Here is a 12,493-nt window from a genome sequence, read left to right as displayed (position 1 = left end):
AAAAACAAAAAGCAGTTCTGAAACGACTCTTGGAATAAACGATTGTAAGGGCAACAAGGAGGGAGCCAGTCTAATTTCTCTAGGGTGAAGTTCCAAATTCTGGGAGCAGCCACTGAAAAGGCGCCCTCCTGCGTCCCCACCAAGTGTGCCCAGGGCCAGATTTAGGTTTGATGAGGCCCTAAGCTACTGAAGGTAATGGGGCCCTTTATATGTCCAGCTGTCCTTTGTCAACAACAAATTGCCGCTGTTTTTTGTGTTGAATATATGCTATATGGTAATTTATGGACCTAATAGGTATCTAAAGCCATTTGCACATAACAAAATATGTATTTTATCAAAGTAATTGTTGAACTGAAATACAATTAGGAAGAAGCATATTAATATTTTGGAAATGTACATCCAGATTTTTTTTCTTTACTTTTTTTTTGGGGGGGGCAAGAGAGTGGGACCCTCAGCTATAGCTTGTTTAGCTTATACGTAAATCTGGCGCTGAGTGGGCCTTTGAGGGTGGTGGAACTATAATCACTATACAGATTACAGTACAGAAGATCAGGATCAGCAGATTTTGTTGTTGTAACTGCACACAAATATAATCATTCATTACAAGAACTACCAACAGTGGAAGATTGGCAGATGAAGATGATGGACTTTTCGGAGCCAGCTGACCTGACTGGAAGAATCCGCAGCCAGAAAGAAGAGGAGTTTCAAGAGGACTGGAGGAAATTTAAGGACTATTTGAATATATATTGTAATATAAAAAATTAGAAATTACTTGAAAGAAACAAATAGGATTAAACTAAGTTATAATTAAATAAATGGGATTTAGAATGTTAAGAAAAGTGAATAAGATGAACTGTAATTGAAAATTGTTTTAGTTTAATAATGGTATTGGAAAGCTGTTACTTTTAATTACAAGGAAACTCAGAAAGGAGGGATTTGAGTAAGTCAACCAAGATGTTTAAAAGGTTGGATTTGTGAAGAATTAAGTTTGTTGTTATTGTTTATCTGTTTATTGTTCCCTTTTCATTCCCTTTTTCTGTTTTTGTGTATCGTTTTGCTTTGTGGTTTGTGTTATCATTGTGGAAAATCTAATAAAAAATATTTTTAAAAATATTTAAATTCATTCATTGTTTGGAACCTTCTTGAATTGTCCACTTAACAGTGCAAAAGGTGGTGTTTGGGATTGTAGTTTAGAGGGGAGGCAAACAACAGCTCACGGTATTCTTAGGGGGACGCTATGTGCTTTAAATGTGTGGTTTGGACGTGACTCAAGTCAGAGGACTGGACCCACTAGCTCAGCATTGTCTACCCTGCCATATGGTTAGTCTTTCCCAACCACACTGGCTGAAATCCTTAAACAGCAAAAGCCTGGGGCCAATCTTGAGTCCCTTTTGCATGCAGAACATGTCCTCTACTGTTGAGCTTCCCAGACATCCCATTTTGCCATCTCTGGGAACTGCAATTTTTAAAAGGAGATTAATACCAAGTTATAATAAGCACCTCCAGCACAGCACTCAAAGACGCTTTGCTCCCCCAGCATGGGAAATGAGATTACAGGCTCCAAGTGTGCTGGAAATGCCACATGAAGGCAAAATCTACGAGCTTTGCTTGCCGACATTGCAGGAGCCTCTGCTGAAATGCAAACACCCAACCGCCTCCATCAATTATGGTAATAAAACAACGTGTTTTTCATCCTTCAGCCAAGTTCTGCTCTAAAAACTGGCTCCCTAGAGTGCAAATCCTTCCAAGAACATAATACCCCTCTGTTGTTTCCTTCTTGAATTTGTTCAGCTGTCATTTGGGATAGACAGTAAATGGGCAGTATGGGTTTAGCTTCCTAACTCTTTGTGACACTCTGTGGAGGGAGAAGATGGAAAGAGGGACATAAACCATCTCAGCCCTGGACAAATCTATATTTTAAACAGCTGGTTTCCTAACCACAAGGGGGCCATTTCTCCACATGCAGATAAACAGAGCGCATTATTAAATCAAAAAGTGGTACTTTAAAAACAAAACAAAGCCTTAATTCTAGGAGCTACTAACTCAGGGTGGGAAAGGCACACATTAAAAGCAGAAAGTATTAAAGCAAGCATCCAATATTGCATATTGGTGTTTTCCGAAATAACTTCCTCTAAAAAGAAAGCTAAATGAAAACTTTTTTTATGGGGGAGAGTCTGTTATGGTTGAAAAGCTCAAAGTCAAGCTTGCCTTACAGATCTTTAGTGTGCAAAATCCTATATAGCACAGGTAGTCCACGGGGTCTCCTTCAAGGTTTTTGAAGTACATCTCCCATTGATATCCCCCCAATAGCTAGATAAAAGCAAACATAGCCTCCCATCTCCAGACATGGGCTTCAGCTTCCATCAGCCCCCAATTCTCAGCCTGACCAGAGATCAGGAATGGTGGGAGTTGTAGCCCACAACATTTGGCTATCATCACATCAACTGTCCCTGATGCATAGCAAGTATTCATGATCACAATCATCCAAAAGGGAGAAAGGAAGGTGGACAACTTCACAGGATAACAAGCAACTCTCAAAATATCTCATATGCAAAGTAAGAGATAGCATATGTCAAAGTGGAGTTTATAGAACTCCAGTGGAGTTTATACTACCTGGCTGCAGTAACCTATGCTGTGATAACTTCTACAGTGTTTTGTATGTAGGTTTGCTTTAGAAGATGGTTTGGAAACTGCAGGTAATCTAGAATGCAGCCTCAGATGCTGGAGGCACCCAATTTTGCCAATCCTTATTCACAAAAGGTCTTTGCAAGGTCTTAGGTAAATGAGTTATTTGCCCACTTCAGACGCTTTTAGCAGGAGGTGCCAAGGACTGAATCAGAAACACCCTTCTGAGTTTTGCTCCTGAGCTCTAGCCTAGGGGTGCAGAATCTTTGGCAGGGGTTACATACACTTCAGGTTACATACGCTTCAGGTTAAAGACTCCTCTAACCCAGAAATAGTGCATAAGGTTAAGAACTTTGCTACAGGATGAGAACAGAAATTGTGCTCCAGCGGCGCAGCAGCAGCAGGAGGCCCCATTAGCTAAAGTGGTGCCTCAGGTTAAGAATAGTTTCAGGTTAAGAACAGACCTCCGGAACGAATTAAGTACTTGACCCGAGGTACCACTGTACACGCCATTGCTTCACACCTGTGCTAGCCTGTTCATTAGCAGCAATTTGATGATTACACTCATGGTCTTTTCCCAGGTTTCCCTTCACACACACCCTTCACTCCTGTAATGATCAACACAGATATCCCATCTGATGTTAGAAGGCTGTTAACAACATCTACATGAAGTTCTATAGCTGCCACTAGCAACAATATTGTCTGAACAACTTATAGAACAAAAAGCAAAAAGTTATGCTAGAGGAAGCTTGCTGCACACCTGCTGATTCCTGTTGTGCAATCTGTTGCACTACAATCTTGCTCAACAACATTTCATCAGTGCAAGAGGCATACCATCACGTGACTTTAACTTAATGTTTAATGGAACCCAATGGTCTTTTTAAAAACAACAGCTAAAACAGTGAGAGCCCAAGGTTTATTTGGAACACAAGGTTGTTTAAAAGTTTGCTTGATAGCAGGGCAGGCAGATAGAGACACCATCAGGGTCTGCATTAGTCAGATGGTTCCCCGCCCCCCTGCCATGGGTCAATGGATGCGATTCTGCCCCAGGAGAAGGAAGGAAGAAGGCTGGTAGTGGGGTTGCTTGTGTTTTATTTTTAACTGCTGGTGAGTGAGGTAGGAGAAGTGCAAAACTGTAAATTGTAAAAAAAAATGCAAACTATCTATTTAGTGCCTTGGCAAAAAGACGGGATATATATCCAAAAAACAAAGCAGCAAACAAATTAATAAATAAATAGCAAAAGGTCTGGAGGAATAAAAATCTGTTGTGAAAAATGACACAGAAAAAGTGGCAGGTGAGCCTCCCTGGGGTGACAACTCCATAAGTGACGTGTCACCACAAAGAAGTTCTCTCCTTCATAGACAGCTGACTCGCATCATTTGGTAGTTGTCACCCTACAAGACCTCAAAAGAAGATCTTTAGATCTGGAAAGGTGTTTCTCGGAAGAGTCTTGCCGCATCCATTCACGACATCAATTTCTTCTTCATTGTAACTGAAGGCAAGAGTTTACTTGCTTCAGGGAAGCTAGATCAGCACGTCTGATGCCTTGACAGCAAACAAAACAATCAATGCCTTCACATTCATACTATTGACTCTCCTCCAGCAGCCCAAAGGCATGAAGTTGAAAATTTTATCTGAAGGAGGTTCGAACTGCACCATTTTCCAGAGTCTGCACATTTTACCCAGGCTTATATGGAAGTCCCGCCTCCCCCCAGACTTCTAGAGAGAAGTCAAAGACAATAGGAATGCAGTGGCTGATGGGGCACAAGAATACATACAGTAGGGTGAAAGGTGCATATAAATGAATATATTAGTGAAAATAACACATAAAAAATGCACATTAGGGGAAAGGGCCTTGCAAAAATATGTGTTAGGCAAACTTGCATTCAAACATGTGTATATTAGGAGAACTTCACACTAAAATGCTGATGAATTTCCATGAGTTCTATAAACTTTTAAAATAAATAAATCAAACTGGTGTGGAAATGCGGAGAGATGAACTTACAACTGGAAAAATGAGTGAAATGGCTGGATTCTTCCATCCCTACAAAGCAAAAACCTTTTTCTTTACCCAGACCTTTAAATAAAACCTTGGTATGGATCTCTGTTTGTTGGTTTTAAAAAAATAAAAATAAAAATCTGTTTTTAAACCGAGGGCATGTTCTTTTTCCTTATATTCATGTAGCATTCATTTTTCTTTTTAAAAAATCTTACTTTGCATTTTAGCTCTCTCTCTCTGTGTGTGTGTGTGTGTGTGTGTGTGTGCGCGCGCGCTTACATATTTATTGTAAGCCACCTACAGAACACTATGCTAGGGGGTGGCATAAATAAATTAAATAAAGTGCATCTGAAACACTCAGGACTAGAAGCTTGGTCTCCACCATCAAAGCTTGCAAGGCAACTACAGTGGTACCTCGGATTACATACGCTTCAGGTTACAGACTCCGCTAACCCAGAAATAGTACCTCAGGTTAAGAACTTTGCTTCAGGGTGAGAACAGAAAACGTGCTCCGGCGGCGCAGCGGTAGCAGATGGCCCCATTAGCTAAAGTGGTGCTTTAGGTTAAGAACAGTTTCAGGTTAAGAACGGACCTCCAGAACAATTAAGTACTTGACCCGAGGTACCACTGTACCTGACTATAGTTGAGGCATTAATACAGCTAAGTTATGGCAAATGTATGTTTAAGACATCCACCACATAGGTGCACACACACATGCACACACCCCAAATAGGATTAATGATTCGAAAACCACACGCTGCTAGAGGCCATGGGGAGCTACAGATAGCAAATACCTAATTATTCCCTCCTGGCTGTTCAGGTGTCAATCGACCTCCTGCTCATATTTCTCAGCTGCACATTTCGTTCGGCAAAAAGATCTCCTTGGCTTTGTATAAACTTACCAGCCTAATCCTCCTGCTTCATAAAGGCCACATTAGCTTTGCGTTTAGCATACACGCACACCTCCACACTTCCCTCCTTGTCAGGCTGGCAAGAGAAAGCTCTTAATCTTCTTGAAGAGACTGAGGGTGCGTAGGATGGCTCCGAGAAGATGTCAAGCCCCACGCATGGAGATAAGGCAAGGTGGCATTAAGCGCCACTGTTGATCTTGGCAGCTGTCACCGAGCTTAAACTTCATATCACCATCAAACATCTGCAACCTCAGCAGGGAGATTTTCTTAGTCTCCCACCGCTCCTTATTAATTTTATTTATTAGATTTATATCCCACCTTTGCTCCTAGAGGAGCCCAGAGTGCCGACTGCACAAGTGGTAAAACAATCATAACATTAAAACTATTCCAACACCCATCAAACCCTCGTATTGAAGAAATGTAAACAGGGAGCAAATCATCCCAAAGTAGGGTTGAGGGCAGAGAGAGAGAGAATGAGGAGCTGCAGAAATAAATAATGGTTTTACATCCTCTCGATGAAGTTCTGCAATGTGCATAAGACAAGAGATGTAGCCCATGTATTTGCATTATATGAGAAGATTTTGCCTCCTCCCACATTTACCTAACGAAACACTCATCTCACGATCCAAGTCCATCCTTTCTAAGTGCCCTTTGCCTGGAGAAGTACAGAAGGAGAATGCTATGGACAAAAGTGCATTTTTGGCAACATCCCCTCCCTGGTGGAGGAGGGGAGTTTGGATTTGATATCCCGCTTTATCACTACCCAAAGGAGTCTCAAAGCGGCTAACATTCTCCTTTCCCTTCCTCCCCCACAACAAACACTCTGTGAGGTGAGTGGGGCTGAGAGACTTCAGAGAAGTGTGACTGGCCCAAGGTCACCCAGCAGCTGCATGTGGAGGAGCGGGGAATCGAACCCGGCTCACCAGATTACGAGTCTACCGCTCTTAACCACTACACCACACTGGTGCCTACGTTAATAACTTTTTCAGAGCCGGGATGGCGGGGAGATGAAGGAACTGTAAAAATTTGCTGCAGTCCTTTCAAATTATGTTATATAATTTTAATTCATTTTAGATTTCTGGATTTTCTTCCCTCCGCTATTTTAAAGCGATCTGTGGTTTTGTAACGGTGATGTGTTAATTGAATTTGGGTTCTTTCTTGTTTTGGTTTTGGGTTGTTTGCCTTTGTATCTGTAAGCTGCATGGAGAACTTCAGCTACATAACGACCTATAAATTGCTATTTATCAGCCAGACACCATCTCCCTATAACAATAACAATAATAAATTTTTATTTATACCCTGCCCTCCCCGGCCAAGGCCAGGCTCAGGGCAGATAACATTGAATATAAATACAGCGAAAACATTAAAAACAAAAAACAAAAAAATACAGTTGATTAAAATATGTTAGAATGGAGTTTAAAATGCAGGTTAAAAAGCATTTAAAATGCATTTAAAATATTGTCTTTTTGGCATCTTTCGAAGACATTCTACAGGCGCAGGGTTTGTTTGTTTTTAATCTCAGTTGGTACAGCTCTTGGATATGATCCTACTGCATTATGAAGTCATTTTCAAATGTTTCATAGGAAGTGACCTGAAAGATCACCTCACCCTTTATATACCCAATTGATCGCTGTGCTCTGCAAGTGAAGGCATCTTGCAGATCCAACAGTTAGGCACCTAAATTGTAACTTCATCCAGTTACACATCAGACAGCTGCCATCTCTGTTGCCTTTTCAGTGCCTACTGAATAGCTTGGTTGGTAGAGCACGAGACTCTTAATCTCAAGGTTGTGGGTTCGAGCCCAAACTGGGCATAAGATTGCTGCACTGCAGGGGATTGAACTAGATGGTGATTGTGGTCTCTTCCAACTGATTCTATGAAAACCCAAGAAGCGCTTTAAGACGAGATCTTCCCCAGTCTGGATCTGTATTGGAATTGTTTTAAGATATTTTCCAAGTTTTATGGAAGATGGAAACTTGTTTTCTCCTGCTCCGGAGGGTACAACTCAAACCAATGGATTCAAGTTACAAGAAATAAGATTACGACAAAACACCAAGAAGCACTTTCTGACTGCAAGAGGTGTTCAGCAATGGAATGGACTCCCACAAGAGGTGGTGGACCTTCTTTCCTTGGAGGTTTTTCAGCAGAGGTTAGGAGGTCATCTGTCATGTATGATCTATTTAAGATCCCTGCATGGTGGGGGGCTTGGACTAGATGACTCCTGGGTTCGTTCCAGCTCTACAATTCAATGATTCTATGTGTTTGCTTCCTTGGGTTCCACTGGAAGGAAGGGTTATAAATCATAAGCAACAACAGCAGCAACAACAGCAACCTGTTTCCCTTGTCTTTTCCTTAAAGAAACAACAACCCAGGGAAATGAGAAGCTTTATGTTCTTAGCCTAACACATTTGTAAAAAGGAACAACTGCTCCCACTCTCCCAGCTCAACATCTGTTCTAGGAAATCAGCTGCACAGCTAGATGTCACCAGAGACACCTGCCTCTGCATGTACTGTAATGAGGATCCTGTTTTCTAGGGCTGTCATTCTGGGATGTCAGCACCAGCGACTCTTCAAACAATTCACCCTGATATGCACCAGGAGTGAGCTGACTGTTGCGATTGGCAAGCCCACAATCCTTGTCAGAAACTCCTCCGAGCCGAAGGTGTGATGCACCCAATTATTTGTTTGTCAAAGATCTAGAGGCTGAAGGGGGTTCAGCACACTTTGTCAAATGCTATTTTTGGCCCACACTGCGACAGCAATGTATAATGAGGTCCCCAGGTGGCTGCTGATCATGCCAGGTTGTGATGGGGATGAGCAAAGGGGTTGAAAAAATCCAGATGGCAAATTAGTGGGCTCGAGTCAGATAAGAGGAGTCAAAGTTGCTGGCAAGGAGAAGCCACCATGACAACTATGGTGCGTAGGAAGGATATTAAGATATTTTTTAAAGACAGTAAGAGGGGGAAGGGACGCAGGTGGCGCTGTGGGTTAAAGCCTCAGCGCCTAGGACTTGCCGATCGAAAGGTCGGCGGTTCGAATCCCTGCTGCGGGGTGCGCTCCCGCTGCTCGGTCCCAGCGCCTGCCAACCTAGCAGTTTGAAAGCACCTCCGGGTGCAAGTAGATAAATAGGGACCGCTTACCAGCGGGAAGGTAAACGGCGTTTCCGTGTGCGGCTCTGGCTCGCCAGAGCAGCGATGTCACGCTGGCCACGTGACCCGGAAGTGTCTCCGGACAGCGCTGGCCCCTGGCCTTTTAAGTGAGATGGGCGCACAACCCCAGAGTCTGTCAAGACTGGCCCGTACGGGCAGGGGTACCTTTACCTTTACCTTTAAGAGGGGGAAGCAAAGACAAAGACTGCTATCCTTCCAATCCCATATCCATATGGTATAAAATAAAGGTTCATTTCAAAATAAACAGATAAACCAGATAGTGGGACAACATTTGTGGGGTTTGACAAACCATTTTGCGAAGTCCCGAGTTACGCAGAACCCTTAGCAGGTGACAAATGTGTTCTTTGCTTACAATGAATGGAGTCAAAGCCAAACTACCCAAGTTTCAGAAGGTCTATAATCAGATCTCTGTTTTCACCCAAAAAAGGCTCCAGTTTGGATGGGACCATTAGGGTCCTTGGCCTTCTCCATCCTTACCCAGTGAGGTTTCTCTTATGTGGAGGAAGCAACATAGCTGGGGCTTGGGAGGAGTCTGAATACCTCCATTGAAGCTCAGAGAGAGAGAAAGGTCACATGGCAGCAACTACAGCTGACAAGGGTACTTCACCGCTCCCCAGTGTCTCTAACCCCCCACATTTAAGTTGGAGGGTTGGTAGAGAGAAGGAAGAGGTGCCAAGTCACGTGATTGCCTGGAATGGGATTAGTAGTAGAGCATCTATTCATGCAGAGGGTCCCAGATTCAATTGTTAGTGTCTCAACATAGGACTGAGAAACCCTGGGGAGACAACAGTGAGCAAGATGGACCAATGGTTCAACCCAGTGTAAGGCAACCTGCAATGCTCCTGTTGGGGTGAAAAAATCTCACAGGAGTTTTAATGATGCAATCCATACTTGACATTTTCAATCACTCTGAATTGTCACCTTGCCAGGGTATGCATATGTGAGCCTGTTTGAGTTGTTTCATAGAATCATAGAATTGTAGAGTTGGAAGGGAACATGGGATCAGCTAGTCCAACCCCCTTTGAATGCAGGAATCTTTTGCCCAATGTGGGGCTTGAACCCATAACCCTGATATTAAGAGTTTTATGCTCTACCAGCTAAGCTATCCTACAGCTGGCTTTGTCAGGTGGATAGTCATGGCTTAAGAAAAAGATTGTGACTGTCAAAGCTATTTTCAGTTTCTTTCATAAACACAGGGAGCTGTTCCTGTCTGGATGGGAGGCCATGCGTTTCTTTTCCCCATGGAAATATATTTTCTCTACGGGTAGCACAGAGGTATGTTTATTTAACTAGGTCTTGGGTTTGTTTTGGAGTTGCTTTTTCTAAAAACTTCTCCTCAATCTGGATTGCATTCAGTCAGCTATCACTCCAATTAACTAACAATTATTTAACATTAACAGTAATTACAGACACCAGTTAAGCGCCTACAGATGTCAACTGTTAGCTTTTTGTACCTAATCACTCAATGAAATGGAGAAAGTTCAACAAACATCAATTAGGAAACCAATTAGTTTGAGTTAGAAGAGTGCACACTATCATGAGTGAGCTGATTCGATTTATTTTCTTTTGGCAGGAAAAGGCGCATTGGCCAACAAGCCTCTATACACTACCAAGATAAGGTAAAGCTGAATTACACAATGACAACCTTGTTTAAAAAAACCAAAACATTTTCACTATAATGTAGGAATGACATGATCCGTCATAGGTATTCTGGTACAAATCTTTGTTCCAACCTAGTATAGCAACAACCTTCCTAACACACACAGTCCGTTGTCCAGCCCATGCTCTGATATTATTAGATCTATTTTCCATATTCTTATTCTTATTATTATTATTATACCGCCTTATACCCACAGGTCACATGCCATTAGGTTTGCAAACATCCTCTCTTGCACTGCCTTCAAGGCTGAAAGTTTAACTAACTATAATTAGTTAAAACAACCCCCCCCCAAAAAAAAATCATGTTTATCTTCTATTTCCATTTCTTTTCAAGATTCTCAATTAATGGATGCTGCCTGATGGAGGCAGATGGGCTGAAAGTGCAATGAGCAAGCCGATACTGAACTTGTATTGTCCATCAACAACATATGAGGGCTTCCCCATGTCTGTGCTTGGAAAACACAACCTTGTATGCTAGTTCAGGCTTGCAAATAGCCACTTGCCCAATCAGCAGATTGCCTCCAAGAAAGTTGAAGAAGGCTTTGCAAAATGGAAGAATAGCTTCTGTTCTTCTTGTTGGACATGAAAAGGCCCACAAATGACAGACAGTGTGATCTATTTACTCCCAAGGGGCTTACTCCTGGAGAAGTGGGCTGCAATCCTATAAACACACCGACCTGGGAGTTAAGTGCCACTGAAAGCACACACTATTTACAGTGATACAGTTAATGTCTGATCTTTGTAACTGATACCCTGGACATTTCATCACCTGTCACTGTTATTAGAGAGCAAGGGTGGGGTTTTCCACATTAATAGTTGGTTGTGTCTATGGGAAAGATTTTGTAGGTATGGTGTCACCCCTTATATACCTTCGTGTTCCTCCAGCCAGTAAATGTCAGAGTTATGAGCATGCATAAGATAGCCTTTTTTGCAGCATTTTATGGCAGTGTATTTAATGCCTAGGGTTCCAGAATTCTACTCTGGAGATTAGAAGAGGAACTCGGTGTCTACCTGAGCCATGGCAAAACAGGTTGTTGTGATGGAATTTTGTCTGCAGCTCATGTTCATTCCCATGGGCAGTGCTTTGATTCAGTATTATTATCTCTACCAGCCACTTTTCTCCTCTGAACTGAGGTTGCCAACTGACTCTCTCACCAGTCAAGAGGGTTTGGGGACAAAAGCAGGTGTCTTCCAAGCCACACCCGTCAGCCACCAATACCTTCACACAGAAACCAGGAGGATGTTTGTACACATGTGTCACAAATGAAGATATTGAGGATCCATTCCTGATCTTTTGCAACAGTCCTTTCTTTCTTGCAGTGGGGGGTGGAGAGAATGTCACTCTCTAAATACATTATTCTAGAAGACTAGCTGAATGTTGTGTGACAAAATGCCAAAAAAAATCTCCCCAAACCCTGTCAACTGCTTTAAATGGTAAGGGCAGAAAGACCCACTACAGTATGTACAGTGGTACCTCAGGTTAAGTACTTAATTCATTCCAGAAGTCCATTCTTAACCTGAAACTGTTCTTAACCTGAAGCACCACTTTAGCTAATGGGGCCTCCTGCTGCTGCCACACCGCCGCTGCACAATTTCTGTTCTCATCCTGAAGCAAAGTTCTTAACCCGAGGTACTATTTCTGGGTTAGCAGAGTCTGTAACCTGAAGCATATGTAACCTGAAGCGTATGTAACCCGAGGTACCACTGTACATATTCATAGGACTGCAGTTAGATAACTAAAAAAAAAGGCTAATGACTAACAACATTTTTTTTACTGGCAAGTAACAAATCAACACATTTCCAGCTGGTTATATGTATCCCGCAAAATCAACATTTCAAAAAGTAAAAACTGATAACCTTAAAAGAAATGAATCCTGAAATTCTGCCAGGATTTCATGGCAGTTGTGCCGCTTTAAGTGCAAGTGATGTGTGTGTGCTTATGAACATAACAACCTCTGTGCTGAATGATACCAAATGTGCAGTGTTAGAAACTCAGATATATACCAGCTAATTGCCAAATGGCACCTTAAACTTAGGTTACGGTCACCACAGCAGAATGTCTAGATATCCATTCCCCCCACCCCAATGAGATTTGTTGCTGTTGTTAATTTTGTTATTATACTGCTTT

At 42.3% G+C, this 12,493-nt stretch overlaps 1 protein-coding gene and 1 long non-coding RNA gene across 11 annotated transcripts in view; one reads left to right on the top strand and one right to left on the bottom strand.

Moving 5' to 3' along the window:
- The window catches only part of AUTS2 (activator of transcription and developmental regulator AUTS2), a 667,021-nt gene that overhangs the window by 38,119 nt on the left and 616,409 nt on the right, over window positions 1-12,493 (bottom strand). The window lies entirely within an intron of this gene.
- LOC309358064 lies at window positions 7,159-11,615 on the top strand. The gene is made up of 3 exons (XR_014163323.1): window positions 7,159-7,647; window positions 10,280-10,325; window positions 11,477-11,615. It is a non-coding gene; the product is annotated as an uncharacterized lncRNA (long non-coding RNA).

The sequence above is a fragment of the Podarcis melisellensis genome (assembly GCF_964234715.1).
Source record: "Podarcis melisellensis genome assembly, chromosome: 15".
Taxonomy (NCBI): Eukaryota; Metazoa; Chordata; class Lepidosauria; order Squamata; family Lacertidae; genus Podarcis; species Podarcis melisellensis.
This window is presented reverse-complemented; position numbering and strand designations above follow the sequence as displayed.